At 39.6% G+C, this 17,500-nt stretch overlaps 1 pseudogene; it reads right to left on the reverse strand.

The window, feature by feature from the left end:
* Positions 1-15,590, reverse strand: part of LOC138000859 (uncharacterized) — a 20,921-nt pseudogene extending 5,331 nt beyond the window's left edge.
* Positions 15,591-17,500: the final 1,910 nt, after the last annotated feature.

Consider the following 17,500-nt stretch of genomic DNA (forward strand, 5'->3'; position numbering starts at 1 on the left):
AAAACTTCAGTTAGTCCAGAATTACGCTTGCAGGATCGTAACTGGCTTGAAAAAGTACGATCACATTACAGAAGCCCTGAAGTCCCTTAAATGGCTTAACGTAAAGAAAAAACTACTCTTTAATGACTTAGTCATGGTTTATAAATGCATCAACAACTTGACTCCTAACTATCTCTGTGAACGATTTAAACAACGCTCAGAAATTCACCAAAGAGATACCAGGCAAAAGAGCGAGCTTACGTTACCCAAGTGTAGGATCGCGGCTGGGCAAAGGGCTTTTGCCTTCCGTGGAGCTAAAAGTTTTAACTTTTTACCTAAATTTATCAGAGACACGGAAAGCCTAAGTGGTTTTAAAAGGAGAACTTTTAAGAATATTTTCAATTCGTAACATGTGAATTTAATATTGAAATATAAGCTGTTTTTATATATATATATATATATAATCTATATTTTTATTTGTAAATAGTTATTATCTTATTTTATCTTATCTTATCTTATTATCTTGTTTTTTTTTTGTAATTTAATATTTCATATTTATGTATGGCGGAAGAGCCCCCAGGGGGGAGCTATGCAATAAAATATGTATGTATGTATGTAAACGTTCAATAACACTAGGCATCAACAATGCTGAAGAATTTCACAGTTTTCAAAGCGTATCCCGACACGTGAAGCTCGCCATTCTTTTTTCTAGCTTCAGCATAAAATCTCTTCAGTACATATGCATTCGCCAACTTGTCCTTCGCGTTGATGACACGAGTGATTCTTCGTCTACCTTTCTTTCCTTGAGATACTCTCGAAATACGTTGAGTGCAACTTTTGTCCCTTTTTTAGTATTCTCACTGTTCTTTCGATCAACTAAAGATGTCGAATCATTCTTTGACAGCTTGGGGAACCGATCTGCCATTTTCTCGCGAGAGCGGGATTTCAATTGCGCATGAGCAGAATATTATTTGCAGCAAAACAATGAAAAGGAAGGACAAAATACATCGAATGATAATGTTGGTTATTGTAAGGCTTGTTTGTTTACTGCATGCTGTCAGCTCAGGTGCTTTATCTGTTTGATCACTGTACATGTAAACTGTACACATTAACGACGATTAATTTTTTACTTTATCGGCAGAAACATAACTATTTCCATAAACACTATACACTTTTTTTATAAGAATTTTTTTATAAGAACGTTGAGGCTGAGATCAACCAAAATTATAAGATCGTATAAAGAACATTCCTCAGTGTGAGACTGAGTCGATTGAGAACGTTTTTATTTTGGTGCTTGTATTTGAGTATTAGCCAATTAAAGTCGACGGCGAAAATAGTGTTACGTCCCAGGCCCCAGGGCGAGGGACAGATTCTCCACTAGGTTTGTTTACCGTTACTTCAATCGATGATTTATTTGGTACGTAAAAGTTAAACCAAGCAAAAACAAAGTGTACCTTTGAAACAAGTGAAATTGTAGCAGCTGTCACATGACACGTCATTCCAAGTGTAACCATGTTTAGCACCAAGAGTGTGCACACAGTCTTCGTTTCTCCAGTTGTTTGGTTGCCTTGGCGCCCAGAACCTGAAACTACTCAATTCGTGGTTGGTCCAAACAAACACTTCGATCATTCAGACCAATCCAGCTTCGTTCGCCGTTATTGCGATGCTGCACGTAAACATTTTCTTCGTGGTTGTGTATAGTAACCAGACTTGAACCCACTGCTGAACACTTTAATTCCGCGCTCAGCCATGAAGAACATGCTCGGCTTGAGAAGTAGCAGTAACCATTAAAATAGCCCCATCCAGATGGGCAGATATCTGAGTGAAAAAGAAAAAAAAAAGAATGCCAATTCAGGACAAGGAGTACATTCATTATCACCATGATCAACAACAGCAAGAACAATAAACATGGAGTTGATAATAATGACGATGATGATGACGAAGATGATTATGGAGCATAAATTAAAAACACCACAGGGCACTATCATCAGCCGAGTCTGCCGGAAAAGTTGAAGAACAGGTAAGAGGTTCTGGAAAATGACTTGGGGAACTCCGTGGTTAAAGAACCATCATATTACTCAAATCTGGCATAATATAACAATAAAAAAAAAAAACTCATGCAACGGTAAATCACCAGGTTCTCACAAAATACCAAACTTCTGGTCTAAATTTTTAGGCTTTCTGTACTACATGCTGAATTGACCGCCGTCTACTCAGTTCTTGATTAGGGGTGTAATAGAACACTAGGAATGCTGCCTAACACCGAGTACGCTGCAACTACAAAGTGCTTCAAACCGTAACTTCTCAACCAGCATCACTAACTATGAAGCAGAAACAACGATGACTGAACATTAATTTCTTTGAATTACTTCTTTCAAGCTTACCTGACACAACAGCGTATGATATAGAAAGCGGGTCATATCTTGATTCGTACAATTCTTTCAGACAAATTCGTGCTCTGTCCGTGTTAATGTACTGCAATTACAAGGAAAACAGTAAATGTCAACAGAATACGTCAATGAAGTGATTTTTAATGTGCCATGAAGCTAATTAATAGCTACTACAATTAATAGCCCACTACCGGTTCAATTTTCCACTGTGGTTGTTGTGCCGAAGGTGCGCGCGCACGGAGCACCATAGTGAAGAAAAGATGGTAACCCATCGATGCGAGCAATTTTGGTTTTATAACCATAACGTCATGGACCGTCAGGATGTCCGTCCGTACGTACGTACGTCCACCCCTCCATGTTTGCCAAAGTGACCAGTATCACGCTATTTTACACCATGCATCTTTAATATTGGACATCCATGTTATGATCAATTGACACCTGTCAAAACAAGGTATACGCTGACCAGTATCACGTGACCATATTGCGAGCTGAAGTTTAGAGCTTACCGAGGTCAGCTGTTTTTTTTAAGTTGACTGCTGACCAGGTACTGGTTTTCGATTGGATTGCAAGCTCAAGCCAGGTTAACTTACCAAAACATAAACGACGCTTCATTTTTCGCGCGCTTTCTGTGGCTCGACGCGGCTACACGGCCATACTACGTCAACTATAGTTCTTACACAGTCAACACTTTTCGTGTCCAGGTGGAAAACGGTTTGGAAAATGTCTTCTTTCTGCATTTTTCGCTGGTTTCAATCCAGTTTGACATATCATGATAGCTGTGGTCCATATTTGTGGCTACGCAGTTATTCAAATCAAGCATCGGAGGATATAAACTTAAAGCTGCATGTTTATTTTTAATTTTTTAGAGCTGCTTTTTTCTCTGCATTGCAATTTTTGGCATATCTTTAGAAGCTCTGATAAGGTTACATAATGCCTGGAGGACCTATGTCTAGAACAGAAACAAAAGGAGACCGATAGAGAAAGACAAAGACAAAACAGAATATCAGTAATAGGACCTCATAGCTCATACTTAGTGGAAGAAGTTACTCCACAAATTCTTTCCTTGGGCACTAAACCGTTTGTTATTTTTACGGATGCGTTATTAAAAGTGGATGGGTATTTTAAAATAGTGGCTTAATCGGTTCTTTCTCTGTTCAGGCATGAAACTTGAATTTTTATTGTCAACTGGAATTAAATAACAATTATCAGTACTCTTTTGGACATAAAGGAAAGGTTGATTTGTTTGTTTGCTTTGCTCTAAAATGGGACCGAACATGAACTTTTTAAATTTTAATTGCAATGAGTTTTCGTAAAATTATGGGGACATTTCACTAGTTTGTGTTTTCAGGGTGCCTAAAGGTAAGTTTAATTTAGTGTTGCAGCGGATCTTGTTCGAAATTCGTCTTTTCTTGGTTGGATTGCCGTATTTTGCCGTTTCTTGTTCCAAGCCAACCTGGCGTGTTTCAATGAATTACATCAAAATGTGAATGATCTCGTTTTCAGAGATAAAGTGGAATAAAGTACATCAGGAAAACTCTTTTTTGCCCTTGATCATGAGCTTTCAAAATTTTTTGATGATTTCTAATTTTAGCGTGATTCCTATCCGCTGGCTATTGACAGTTGACTCTGAAATGGCTTTTTTCCTTTTCCATTTGCTCGCTGAGGGTGTGCTTTTTTTTTCTTTTTAAAACTCATGCGGTTCAAGAAAAATTCATTGCCAAACTGGTGAATTCCAAAGTAAATTTCACACGAAAAACCGATATCGCACTCATCGTTTCGTGATTCATGCGATATCGGCTTTTCGCGTGAAATTTACCGTGGAATTCACTAGTAAGGCAATGAATTGTTCTATAGAAGAAAGCAAAGAAAATGATTTCATTAAGCAGCAACCTGAAACACCAAAACGCGGACAATTCGAAACCTTTTATGTTCACTAACCCTACAGGCAGTAAGAATAAATAGCCAGGGAGCTCCGCTTTTAGGCTTGGCTAAATCTATATGTGATACCTCGAGGAAGACTGACTCATGGAAGGTTACATTAACATCATCATTCTCATCATCATCATCATCATCATCATCATCACCAACAACAACTATAACATAGACGAGATACGAGCTGTCCGAATAATACGAAAGGATTGCAGCAGTGTGTTGTGAAGTTTATGTAATTTTATTTTTGTGGTGTTGTTTGTCCCAACATTTTTGCCTTTTAATGCCAGGTTTAATGCACCTCTGTTGATTTTTATTCTTTGCGCTTCCTTTCCATAGTCCCGCAATCTTCTCTAAATATGAAATCAGCAGTGACTGCAAAGAAAAGGTAGTTGGTTTTTTTTCTAATATCTCGATTTAAACAAGAAATAATTTTCCAGGCAGTATTATATTTCTTTTGGCTGTTGTTTTACCTCCACCCAAGCTGTAATGGAATTATGCACCGGATCCCTATTCCCACCACTAGAGGAGTGATTAGCAGATACAAAAACATTCGGAGGACTGTTGTAGACTCTACTGAAGTGGATGTCCTAGATAAAGCAAGAGAAAGTTATCGGTCACAATAAAACAATAACGGAATGAAACTGTATACAATTTAGCTAAGTGATATTGTTGTTACACCAAAGATATGAAGATTTATCATTCATGGAATAACACTGTTGCAGATAAAAAATATATCTAACCCTGCAGAAGGCGTTGTTGAAATCCGCCGGAGGAGGCTGAGAGGCTGCAAAGTAGACAGAACCGAGTTCAGAAAAGAGAGGTCTGTGAAGAGACGAGAATGCCAACCAGTTCTAAAAAAAGGAACGAGATACAAAATCCAAGGTGAAAACGTATAGCAATGAAATGTGATGTAAGAAAAGACAACAAAGGTCATAATTTACAAGACTGCAAAAGTGTCTGTGGCAAAAAGGCAAAAGGCGACCGTTGGTAAGTTTGTTGATAACGATTATGACAAGTAAATTTCAACCGCAAGTCAAGCATTCAAGCATAGAAGCTCTCCAGTCTGCTTGACAGTTTTACACGCGCTCGCCCTACATTGCACATGGTGCCTAATTGATGACATTTTTTCTTTTTATAGTTATTTATGGTTATCATTTTCCATTCCCATTTAAAAGCTGTAGAATTACATATAAGGAATACAACAAGCCAACAGGTATATGGATAGTCAAGAAAGGGTGTGAGCCCGTTGTGACTCACATTAGTTAACACAATTTGATTGAAAATGACCTTTATGTTCACAATCACCTTATTTATCATGTGACACTGATTTTGCCTTGACATATTGTTCAGGAGTATGCAAACCGACCTCAGTAAGTGATTTCTGATTCGCTGTCTGACGAATCTCTCTTAAGATGGTTATTCTACATTTATAAATTCGATATATAAATCCAAATTTTAAATGTTTCCCTCCCCACCAACGCATCACCACAGCTTCTTTTGAAACTAGCCTCTTCATTCTTCCTGATCATGAGGCTGGTAGGACGCCAACGCCCCTTTTATTGTGTCCTCTAAGTATGCTTATCAAGCTGAAATTTAATACATGGAAAGTTTCCTAATCAAACAAACATTCTTACGGTGTGAATATCCTCATGGGAGCCCGCGTAATTTTGCAGTTCTCTTAAACATATTTTGAAAGAAGATTGTGTGACATCCTCCAACCAAATACTGGCCGCGTCCCTTTTTAATCCTGCATGGTGATGAACAGCGGTGATTAAAATTAAGGGTTTCTTTGAGAACTTTCCCTGAAACCAGAAAGAAAGAGTATTTTAAAAACGAGAGAATACCGCAAATAAGGAAACTTCCGTGATGATCTTTCGCTAAGAGATCATTTCAACCCGCAGTTCTAATAAATGAATTTCACGGGTAATATAATCGAGATAGAAAACGAGTTATACAATACGACCTCGCAATCGACAAAATGACAAAAGCGGCAAAGTTGTTTTTTTAAACGTTCGCCGTGAAGCACGACAGAACGACAGAGTGTAACTTGAAGTGCTACACACTGGTTACTTAAAATATTTAAGGTGGAGAAAACAAAGAGAAATTAACTTAAAAGGGGGAATGTCTTGCAATCATTCCCACTTTATTGGGACTTTACAGAGTCGAGACTCCAAAATTATGTCTTAGAGTCATTATCAAACACTAAACTTCATTATTCCCTCCTTCCAAAGTTTGCTTTGAGTCCAAACTTACCGAAGGAAAATTCACTGTCTCACAAGTCGTCCCAGTCCACCACTGTGATATTCTTTTCTCTCCGCTTATTCCACCCGCCGGAGCTCCCTGATAACCCATCCAATCCACCGTTACGTTAGCAGTGTATCTCCGCTCATTAAATCCTGACGCCATCACGCAGGCGGTAAATTGCTCATAATTTACATTTTCAACCCAAGATACTGCAGCATCGTGGACATAGGACATGTCACCAGTATCCACATGATTGACAGTGATTTGCACTTCAATGGGTTTTTCAGGGTAGAAAACGTAGGGCTGGAAAGGAATGACCTCACAATGGGAATACCCTACCCATGGAATGTGAGGCATGTGTCGACGACCTCTCTGGAGAGGAAATCCTTTAGGCACGAGAAAAAAGAAAACATTGCAAGTAAGTAGTCCGAGTTTTAAGACCCAGTCAAGGGGATTCTCTCTTGCATTAGCTATAATGTTGGCCATGTTTTCTAGCACTGCATTAAATTTGACAAATCTCAGTTTTTCTTTTCTTCGTTCCCTTTTACGTTCTAAAACGTTTGAGCGTTAATAAGTTAACCAGACTTCTGGAAGTTTTTCGAAAAGAGTTAATAACTCCCGAAGAGCTCTATAGGATTTGTAAGGCTCTGGACTGTCAGACTGTCTCAGAGACTTGTCAGGTAAGCAGTTGAAAAACTGGAAGATTCGTAACAATCACTTTTCGCTTGGTTTTCTTTCCAAAGGATCTCGAGGGAAATCCTGGCATGAATTGCAATTAATTGCTTTTTTTTATCTTTTAGCTTGACCTGCCTCTAGAAATGCAAGCATTTTAAACTTTTCTTTCTTCAAAGATAATTCTCTCATTGATAAGCTATCGAAGTTCTTTCACAAAACCTTACCACTAATTGACTCCCTTTTCCCTTTTCTGTGGATTCGTTCCCTAATTGTTTGCTAACTCAATTTTGAACAACATGATGTATTGAGACGATCACCTTCGCAGCTGCCAGGATGCTGAATTGTAAAGTTTAGCTTCAGCAAGCACATTTCTTGTTCAAAAAGACACTTATTATCGTAAGTTGTGCCATTTGACGAACAAATCGGTTCTTGCGACGATGGACAACTCTCGATGCTCACACAGCGAGCACTGAATGGACCAAAAGCCTTGCACACACAATAATGCTCGCATGTCACATTTAGACAAGGGTCCCAGTCTGGAAACATGAGTAAAATAGCATTTAGTTTCCAAGTAAGTTTTGGATGTAAGATGACTGGAAATCGCGTACAATAAATAAATGACAATGGTAAATAAATAAAGACATAAATAATAAATTGCCCTTGCCACTACAGCGTGCGACGCGTCTCAACAAAGGCAGACAGACAGCACATGACCAGGCGCCTTTGGCAACCCTTATACCGTACTTGTGTGACCTTGGAGCAAAGTTACAGCTTGGTGAAAACAGATGCATGTTGGTTTTTGGTAAGCGAGAAAAATTAGGGGACCTGGAATAAACAACCCCTCAGAGCATGGTCGAGAATCAAGAAAACCCTCAAGACTTGAACCTGGGGCGCATTTCTAAAAGGTCTTGAAAACTTGCAGCCCTCTTTTTTTAGTCTTTCAACACGTTTAATATCATGATTGTAAGTTTGGTGACTTACACCCCGTTTTTAAGCTACAGCGGAAACTTGGCACCTGCAAAAGGCTCGAAAAATAGCGGGCCTTCAGACAAACACGCGCTTAGCCAAATTGTGGAGAAGAGTGTTCCTGCAACTACAATACCTTTATGCCTCACACGATGATAATGCTTAACTCAACAGTTGTAGACGTAGAGTGCAAAAGCACTCTTCTACGTGTTAAGGAAAGCATATTCCGATCTGCCAGTTATCAAGAGCAGTTTATTTTATGCGTTTTATAAATAAAGCCTAACAGAAAACAATACGCGAGGGCTCACTGCCTATGAAATGATAAACGCAGGAAAAAAAGAGAGAAGGGATGTGTCAAAGCTGAGAACGTTTTTGTCTACTAATTCTGTTTCCGTTTTTTTGTGGTGGTTCACTTCTTTCTCTTACCTCCAACAATCAGGTAATCGATTCCAATGAGATCCTTCATTTTCCCGTTGCTGTTATGACTTTTAACACATATCTCCGTCTCTGTTTTGGTGGTGTACTAAAGAATAAGAAGGATTACGTATGAAGAATAAAACCCAAACTTTCTATTTTCTTTGCGGTACAACAAGTTATTAATTTCAATGGTTTCCTTTAGGAAACCTTCGTAGTCAAATCTGTACTTATTTCAGTTGCAAGGATGGCCTTGTAACAAAATATTGTCCAGCATAATTTTTCCTCGATCTTTTCACATAAATTGGGTATCTTTCATAACGGGCCAAGCTCTCAGTTCGATGTGAGCCTGTAATCAGTGTCTTTAAATCCAGTCATGACAAATCATGGGCAGGAGCTGGACTGTGATTAACGGGAGTATTTGAAGAGACTGCGAGCCCAATTTGATCGTTCAAATAGATGATAACAAGGGACCTAGGATTGTTTGCTTGGGTAGAGCGCAGTCGCGGGTACAACGGTTGGAAAGGGAGTGCCTGTTACATAAATAGGCTATAAACGATTTAGAGGTATTTCTTTTTATTAGCTTTTAGCATACCCTTCACTTATCTCGGACGCTGTATGCATTGCAGGCTTGCTCACCTCAATCCAAGTGGTTAGTGCCGCACATTCTGCAGATGAACTGGAACTCGTCTTCTCATCACTGGGTCTGCGTTTTAGTGTTATTACTACCACAGGCGGGGCGAAAAATGGAATCATAAAGTTGACTTTCTGTGAAAACAACCGCATTTTTTATTAAGGGGAGTTTTTCAAGAATGCAACCAGAAACCAGGTTTCTAAAATGTGAGCTATCGCATGAACTGCATTAAATATAATCTAAAGACGAAATGTTCTGTATAAACCTGGCAATTAATTGGCATGAGATATTCAGAGCAAACATGATGGTCTTTTGCTTTTGCTTTTGAAAGTAGCAACACGGCACATTTTTCTTCAATAAACTTCCGAAATGCAGAGTATTCTGGAAATAACTAGCAAAAAACGTAAAAGTGAACCTGCTTTACTTTTTTATGGTAAAACGTAAAGCTTCATGTTCGTGGGGTCCTCAGCATACGGAAGGAAACAGCACATAACAAACATAACAGCTGTGACAAATACTAAATAAGCAAAAAATCCGTAGGCGATAGACAAAGCAGCCTCCTTGCACTCTTATTCGTTACCTTGCAGAAAGTGAAGTTATTTTGCTGAGATGGGGAGCTGCTGTTTGGAAACGCCAAACTGCCGGTCAAGGAAACATTCACGATACTTAAGTTTGTAAACGCCAACCAGTTCTAGACGCAAAAGATTCATAAAAATTGTTAGACTCACTATCAACCCTTTTATCCTTGAAGTGGCCCCAATTCGCGGAAAAAATCGTCTGGCATTACACAGGTTAATACGTGTAAGTTACCCTCTTGGGAGGCAAAGGGTTAATAGGAACATAGTTTGTGAGTAGTCCTCGATGATGTTACCTGACCCGGCCTCCATTGACAAATGAAATCGTCTGCCTGTAAAAGGCCCTTTTAGGAGGCAATGATTAATTAAAACAAATATAGCGCAACAACTTTTCTTCAAACCTTTGCCAACAAGTTTGAAAATAATGCCTTAAGCTCTGCTAAAAACCTTCCCGTTAGGAGTTCGCTGAGATTGTGAACGGGCTAAGTTTTTCCCATTTGTTTGTTGATATTCACCCCAAGTTTTCGTTCACATAACTACGCTTTTCGTAACCACTTGATGTCCAAAATAAAATGGTCACATTGTTACACCTATAGTGAAGGTTCATTAACATGCGATCAGGCTGCCAAAATAAATACCTTTTTTCACTGCCTTTTTGTGGTGTTTTGTGACAGCTCAACGAGGCCTTTAATAAAAAAAACAATTCGCAGATCAAGGAGCCAAACCTACTGGTGCATTTCTTAGGGACTTTAAAAGATGGACGATCGGTTGCTCTGTGTGAATTTGAAGAATTGTTTAGCGCACGAAAATGCTACACAATTCACCATAAGAAGTAAAAGGGAAAATGGGCAGTTCCTACGAATGACCATTTGTTTTGAGGAATAAAACTGAGCATGACGGCGGAATTCATCTCAAGTAGCTCACAAATTCAGTTAAACATTGCCGGAACCCGATGATGAGGACGGTGTATCATGCTTGCCACATATTTCGTAGCTACAAAAATTTCAATGCCAAGACTTTCAGTCAGGATTTATCTCTAGCACCGTGGTATGTTAGAGAATATTCGGTCATGTAGAATGGTCAGTTGTATTTCTGGAACACATTAATGACAAAAGCTATTGATCAACACGCGCCAATTAAATCAATGCGAGTGAGAGACCATGATTTCCCGAAAATGACAACAAAATGGAAGAATGCCATACGAACGAAACGAAAGGCTGAGGCAATGTATCGGTAAAAACAAAACTTCGGAGAACTATGAGTATGAACGGAAATGCAGAAATGAAGCTACGAAGCAAAGAATATTAGCAAGTGTAGTATTGGAGGACTGAAAAGAAACCTTAGGGATTTCTTCAGAACCTTCAAGCCACTACTCAGTGAAAAAACAATTAGGACGGATCTTAATATTGTATCAAACAACAATGGAGATCCTAGATAATGGATCATAGTAAAGTTTCGGAGATATTCGCTGAGATATTTTGGGCCCCAGACTCTGGAGCATGCTATCGAGTAAAGACAGATTGCTAGATTGGCTGCCAGTCTCTAGCATTTTATGACAAGGATACGTAGACTTGATCGAAGTGACCTCTTAGACGGATGCAGTGGTTGTTATTCATGTAATTCATGATTTTATTAATTTTAATTGTAACCATTTGTATTCTTCTAATGGTATAACTTATTTGTATTTTGTATTCTATTTCTCGAAAAAACATGCCAGAATCCGCATACCAAGATTCAGCCCCGTAACTCTAGCCGTTCGAGCTGGGCATACCTATGGCAAAACGGAGCGGATCTTTTCCAAGGTAAGTGGTGGGGTCCGCTACGCACCTAGCCAGTTCGCCTAAATCCTCAGGTAGGCTGAGATGGACTGTGGGTGACATCGGAGACTGGGTTCCCGTCAAAGGCCGGAAAGACCAGGTTTGAGCAATTTCTCGACCCTTCAGCAACTTTTAGGTAGTTTTAGTGATTTTTTTGACCCACAAATGAATTTTCACATTTTCATAGGATATACACAACCTTAGCCGATAATAAAAAGCCTTCTGACAAATTAAAGGCGCTTGGCTTTGTTTTTGACTCCGTATTCTGTGCGCATACAAACACGGCAACGAAACCTTTCACAATTTCCAGGGCCGTTGTCGCTTAGATCTGGATCAGCCATTTTGTTTCCCTCGATCGTTTAGCTTAATATTCATGATGACACTGCAAGAGAGACTGCTAGTTCTGGTTCTTAAAACGAAGAATCTCAATTGCAGTAGAGCGAATGCTGGAGCAATGCGTTCCAACAACGGCTCGTTAGCGAAATATTCACACCAATAAAAACAGTGATATTTACTATCTTTTGAAATTCAGGTTAAAAAAGATATATTAGGAACTTAACAGCAAGTTGCTTAAAGCTTTTATATGAATAAAGTGGAGTATGTTGATAAGCAACTCCTTGAACTTACGGTACGTTAGTTTATATTACTGGGACATACTGCCTCCTAAATTGCATTGAAAACAAATTCAAATTCTTTTAAAACAGCGATGCAAAATAATTTGCAATAGCTGAATGACGATCTTTACTTGTTAGAGTCTTAAAGTGTTCAATTTTTCTGTCATGTAATCTTCTTTTGTTAGGGTTAGTCTCCGCTGTTTATATTTTATTCTTAATTAAGCTACGATGGCCGAAAAACAAGAGTTTGTAGAACGTCCTTCATTTAGCAGAAATGCTACAGCATCACGTTGCTCGACCTTTAAGGTTACATTAAAATTGCAACATTCTCACGGGCTCTTCTAACCACTGCAACTTTGTGCTGAGCCGTTTTCGCTTTTCCTTATACCGGAAGTTGATCAATGATGAGGTCAGCAAGTAATTGAAAGCCAATCAGTATTTTGCATCTAAGATTTGGACGTGGCAGGACTCGTGCAGGTTCCCTTTCTCGCCCTCCCATCTCAGTTCTCGCTTTGACGCTCGCCCCGCAAAGAAAGAGCCTGCTGGCAGGCCAACGTTACCCCTGGCTAGCCTTGTGGGAACAACTTCACTAGCGATGGTCCTGGGACATACCAAAACCCAGTTCACCCAAAGCTTCAGTTGGCTGGGGTAGACTTCGGTTGACGTCGGTCTGAGTCGCTCGGAAGGTCGTAAATGAACAATTTTTGCATGCAAGGGCCAACCGGACAAAGCCGAAAGGTGCCGGATCCAGACTCGAATAATAAAAGCAAGGCTGCCTGTATGGCTGAGGCTAGTATTTTTTTTCCAGTATTTCGTCTGGCATGCCTGCATGATTTTTTCAGGGAGTAAGTTGTTTATACCTTTTGGTTCAAGTGTTTGACACCTGTCAATTAGATACGCTTCTCGAGCCTTGCGTATGGCTTCACGGGATGTGTGTATACGTTCTAGTGGGATGGGTCTTATGTCGTTATGTGCATGCTGGTTGGAAAGAAAATGTTCTGAGATTGCAGCAGGCCTGGAAGAAGGGGTATCTACTGCAGTTTCAGAACATTTCACCCAAAAATTAAGACCTCAGGTAGACTAAGGTAGATTTCGGAAACATCGGGGACTGAGTTTCGTCGCCCGGGACGAGCTACCCCTAGAGACCCACCGATGATGATGTATATTGACGCAGATGACAATTGACATTGGCAATTTGATTCAATTTGGTATACGAATCTTAATAATGTGTTTTCATTCGTATCTAATTTTGGCTTCTCAAGTATGATACACGAAACAACTGCACGCTGTGAAACTGGAGAAAAAAAGGCAGACGTTGAAACGCGTTGCGATCCTGATTGAGCTCCTGAGGCAAGTCGGTTTTAATGACCGAGTAATATGTTTTTCCCACTTGTCTCCTTGGTTGAATGTAATTCAACTTCAAGGCTCTGCCTGGTATTGGTCACTGCCTGTGTTTGGAACTAAACTGTGAAAATGATGAGATGCAACTTAGTGTTTCTTACAATTGAGCGACGTTGCATTGCATCAATCACGTAAAAACTTACAATTCTGATGTTTTCATGAAGGCCAGCAAAAATCTTTGTTTCCCGAACACAAAGTGTAAAATTGTCAACGGTAAAATCTTCAATCCAAAAAGCCAAGGCATCTTGTGGTCTCTCTAAAGTCTGGTGACTAGGTGTCACAACAATATTTGGTGGAATCAAGAAAGGCTGAAAGACGAAAAACATCATCAGCCAATGATCCTATAGAGAACTTGAAGACATCCAAGATACGCTGTTACATAACCTAATCACCACGTGATCTCCTGTCAACGTATTTGCTATTTTCTTGGCAGGGACCCATTTTCACTGATCATGTTACGGTCCACTAACCATTTGAAGTTTCAATCAGTATAATTTTTGAAGTGCCTTAAGGGAATAGAAATGAAAACTTTGACCATATCTGTAGCTTGCTTTGGAAAAAACATTTTAAAAACTTGGTTGTAAATACAGTATTTGCCTCTCTTTGTGCGCGCTATGTATATAATTTTCCATCGAACAAGAAAATCCCCTCGGGTATACAGGTGATAGCTCTGAAGCATGTTTGGATAATTATTTTATCACAAAAATAAGCAAACCTCTTCGGGCGAGACTTACCTGAGGAAAGACGATCCTTTCGCACTTTGTTTCAGTGGTCCAGGGGTTCAGCGCAACACTTCCTATTTGAGCTCCAGATGGAGCAGATTGGACAGCAATCCAGTTAACTTCTGCGCTCCCATTGGAACCTTGATCGTATTCAGAAATACAAGTCTTGAATTGATGCCTGTCTTCTGACTCCACCCAAATGGCAGCGCCGTTACCAAGGCCTGAATTTCTCACGGAATAGCCAAAGGAGGCAAACACTTTAACTTCCTGTCTTCCGTAGAAAGGTTGAGCGAAAGAAATTGCCTTGCAAGCAAATAGTCCTGGACTTGATGCCGTTATGTTTACTTTTCCGGTCTTGAAACTAGAAGCTATTAATAAGAAATATAACATGTTTTGTGTGAGTCTGAATTCATGGCAAGTCTTGAGAAGTATGTTTTCAGGATTGAGTTTTTTTATTCACAGTCCTATCACAACGCTTCTCCCGACTAAAAAAACAAAGAATATCGCTCGAATCCCTAGACAAGGCAATTTCGCAGATGCCCTTAAAGCGGTGAAAATGCTGCATAAAACCGACAAAATCGAGTTTTCAACAAAATTATTCGATCGGTACTTCCTTAGGGCTGGGCATGTGCCCCACCTCCAGTTCTTGGTTGCTGCATTAACTCATCTAGAGCATGAAATAATGGCGAAAACGTCTGGCGCAATGTTCCCTAGGCAGGGAAATTTCGCAGATGCATTGGAAGGAGTCAAACTGTTGCTTAAAGCTGGCTTTCAATTGGGTTTTTAACAATTTTCATTCGGTATTTTCTGATTGCTGGGCATGCGCCCCACCCCCCAGTTCTTCGTTGCTGCTTCAATTCTGAAAGACAGGCTACCTGGAGCATGAAAAGTTGGCCAAAAAATCCTGGCGCAAGTTTTCATATACGGGGCATTTTCGCAGGTGCACTGAAAGCGGTAAGAATGCTGCTTAAAACTGTTTTTAGATAGCGTTTGCAACATTATTCTTCCTGTACTTCCTTATGCCAGGGCTAGTGCCCCTCCCCAAAATCTTCGTTTCTGCATCAATTGACGAAGAGAGGTTTAATTGGAGCATAAAATAATGGAAAATCAATGGTGCGAAGGAGAGAATTCAAAATACCTTTGCAGTCTTGATTCAGCAACACAACTGAAAAGAAGACAAAGCACAATTGCACCCTGCGATAGACTCCAGCGGACATTTTGGTCAGACTGGAGGAATGCCTTCACACAATGATTGCTATATACATGAACACAGCTCTTAATAAGCTGATTGGCAAAGTGATGATTTATATAATTATCTCTTTGGCAATGCATTCTAACTGGAATTAGGAGTTTTTCCAACTAAGTGTCTTTATTCAGGGGTCATGGTTTATTTGTTTTAGTCCTGTTTGGACAGCCCCCTAAGTGATATGGATTATTTTCCTTCAGACTGAGGTCTGTGCTGTACAAAATAGCGGTCACTGCTGAGTATCTGCAAAAGTAGCAAAATAACAGTGGGCAGATTTGACTATGATGAGCACGTTTGAGAGTGATGTTTGCTAAATTAACCACTGAATATTAACGCTAATAGCAATATTGTTTAAATGATTTTAATCTCCCAAGAAGACAGTGATAGAATTTGTCTAAAGCCCCTTTTGGAGAGTGTGTCCCCGTTAAAGTAAAGTAAAGTAAATTTATTTAACGTCGGTAGCTCCTTCAGTTACGAAACTGGTATCAATGGAAGCCGACGTGCGCCTTTTATCATCCTCCCTCTGTCAGTGCTCCGTTTCACAGATATTTAAAGCTATAGCTACAGGGATCAGAGGGAAGCCGAAACAGACGTTGAAGTCATAATGCACTGAGGATCGAACTGGGGACCCCTCGCTCCGAAAGCCGCGCACTAGCCAACTGAGCTACGCCTGCAAATGTTGGTTTTTGAGGAGAGGGGAAAACCGGAGAACCCGGGGAAAAACCTCTCAGAGCAAAGTAGAGAACCAACAAACTCAACCCACATATGGCGTAGAATCCGGGAATCGATCCCGGGCCACATTTGTGGAAGGTGAATGCTCTCACCACTGCTGCCCTCTTCTTCGATTCAACAAGTTGCTTTCTCATTGTGCTATATGAGGACAAAGCTTGCGTGACCGTTTTATTATTGTATCAGATTATATAATGCAGTAGGTAAGTAGAGTGTGGCAACCCATTCAGTTGAAACACGAAACAGTAAGATATTAACGTATTTTTTTGCTTTAAGGTCTATGTTACTATCAAAAGTTTCACAATAAACCATTTGTTTTCTCTGTTTTACGTTCTCTGTAACGTTGATGAAACCGCGAACAGATACCAAATTTCCGTTTGACCCACTTAGAAACAAATGTTTTTACGTGTGTCTTTTCTGCGTGTTGATGTTTGGAATCAAGAATCACGTCAAATTAAGGACAGCAGAAATAGTGTCACTGGAAATAAGCTTTATTGGCTCACTTTGATAAGACGAAAATCGTTTTCAAGTAGAGATAAGAGCTTCTGTCAGTTAAAAATGGAAAATTGACTTATTAATCAATTTCAATTTTATGCCAAATAAACTTTGGGGAGTGGGGTGTGGAATGTTACTCTACCAATGGGGGTCAATTTTAGCGTTGTTTTTGCCACCAGTTAAGGTAACCTTAAGATTTATAGTCCTAGAAGTTTCTTCCCAAAGAATGGAAGAACATCACGTTGTATGCAAGGTAATTGCAACATTTTTGATGGAATTCAGTCGTACCAAATGCGCTATGAATGTGACCCTGATTCTTTGTCTTGAACTTGTCTAATAAAGAATGGCAGACACAACTTAACAACTTTAATCACTTACATGGGTCAAGCCAGGAAGTTGTTACCCTATTTTGGTCCAGTTTAAACTTCGTAGCCAGTGGCAACAAATGGTGCCGTAGTCGTTTTCAAATAGCATAAATAGTTTAGAAATGGTACGGCCTCAATACAGGTGCCTTGGTGATGACTTAGGAAATGGCAGAATAAGGTTCGCACTTGCCGTGTGCCGCTTGGTAAGCCGATTTTGTGGAATAATTTTTATACAAACTATATTTTTTCAATAAATATTCGCATAATCAAAACAGGAAAGAATCACCATGGCATGACATTCT

Source organism: Montipora foliosa, chromosome 4 (genome assembly GCF_036669935.1).
Source record: "Montipora foliosa isolate CH-2021 chromosome 4, ASM3666993v2, whole genome shotgun sequence".
Lineage (NCBI taxonomy): Eukaryota > Metazoa > Cnidaria > Anthozoa > Scleractinia > Acroporidae > Montipora > Montipora foliosa.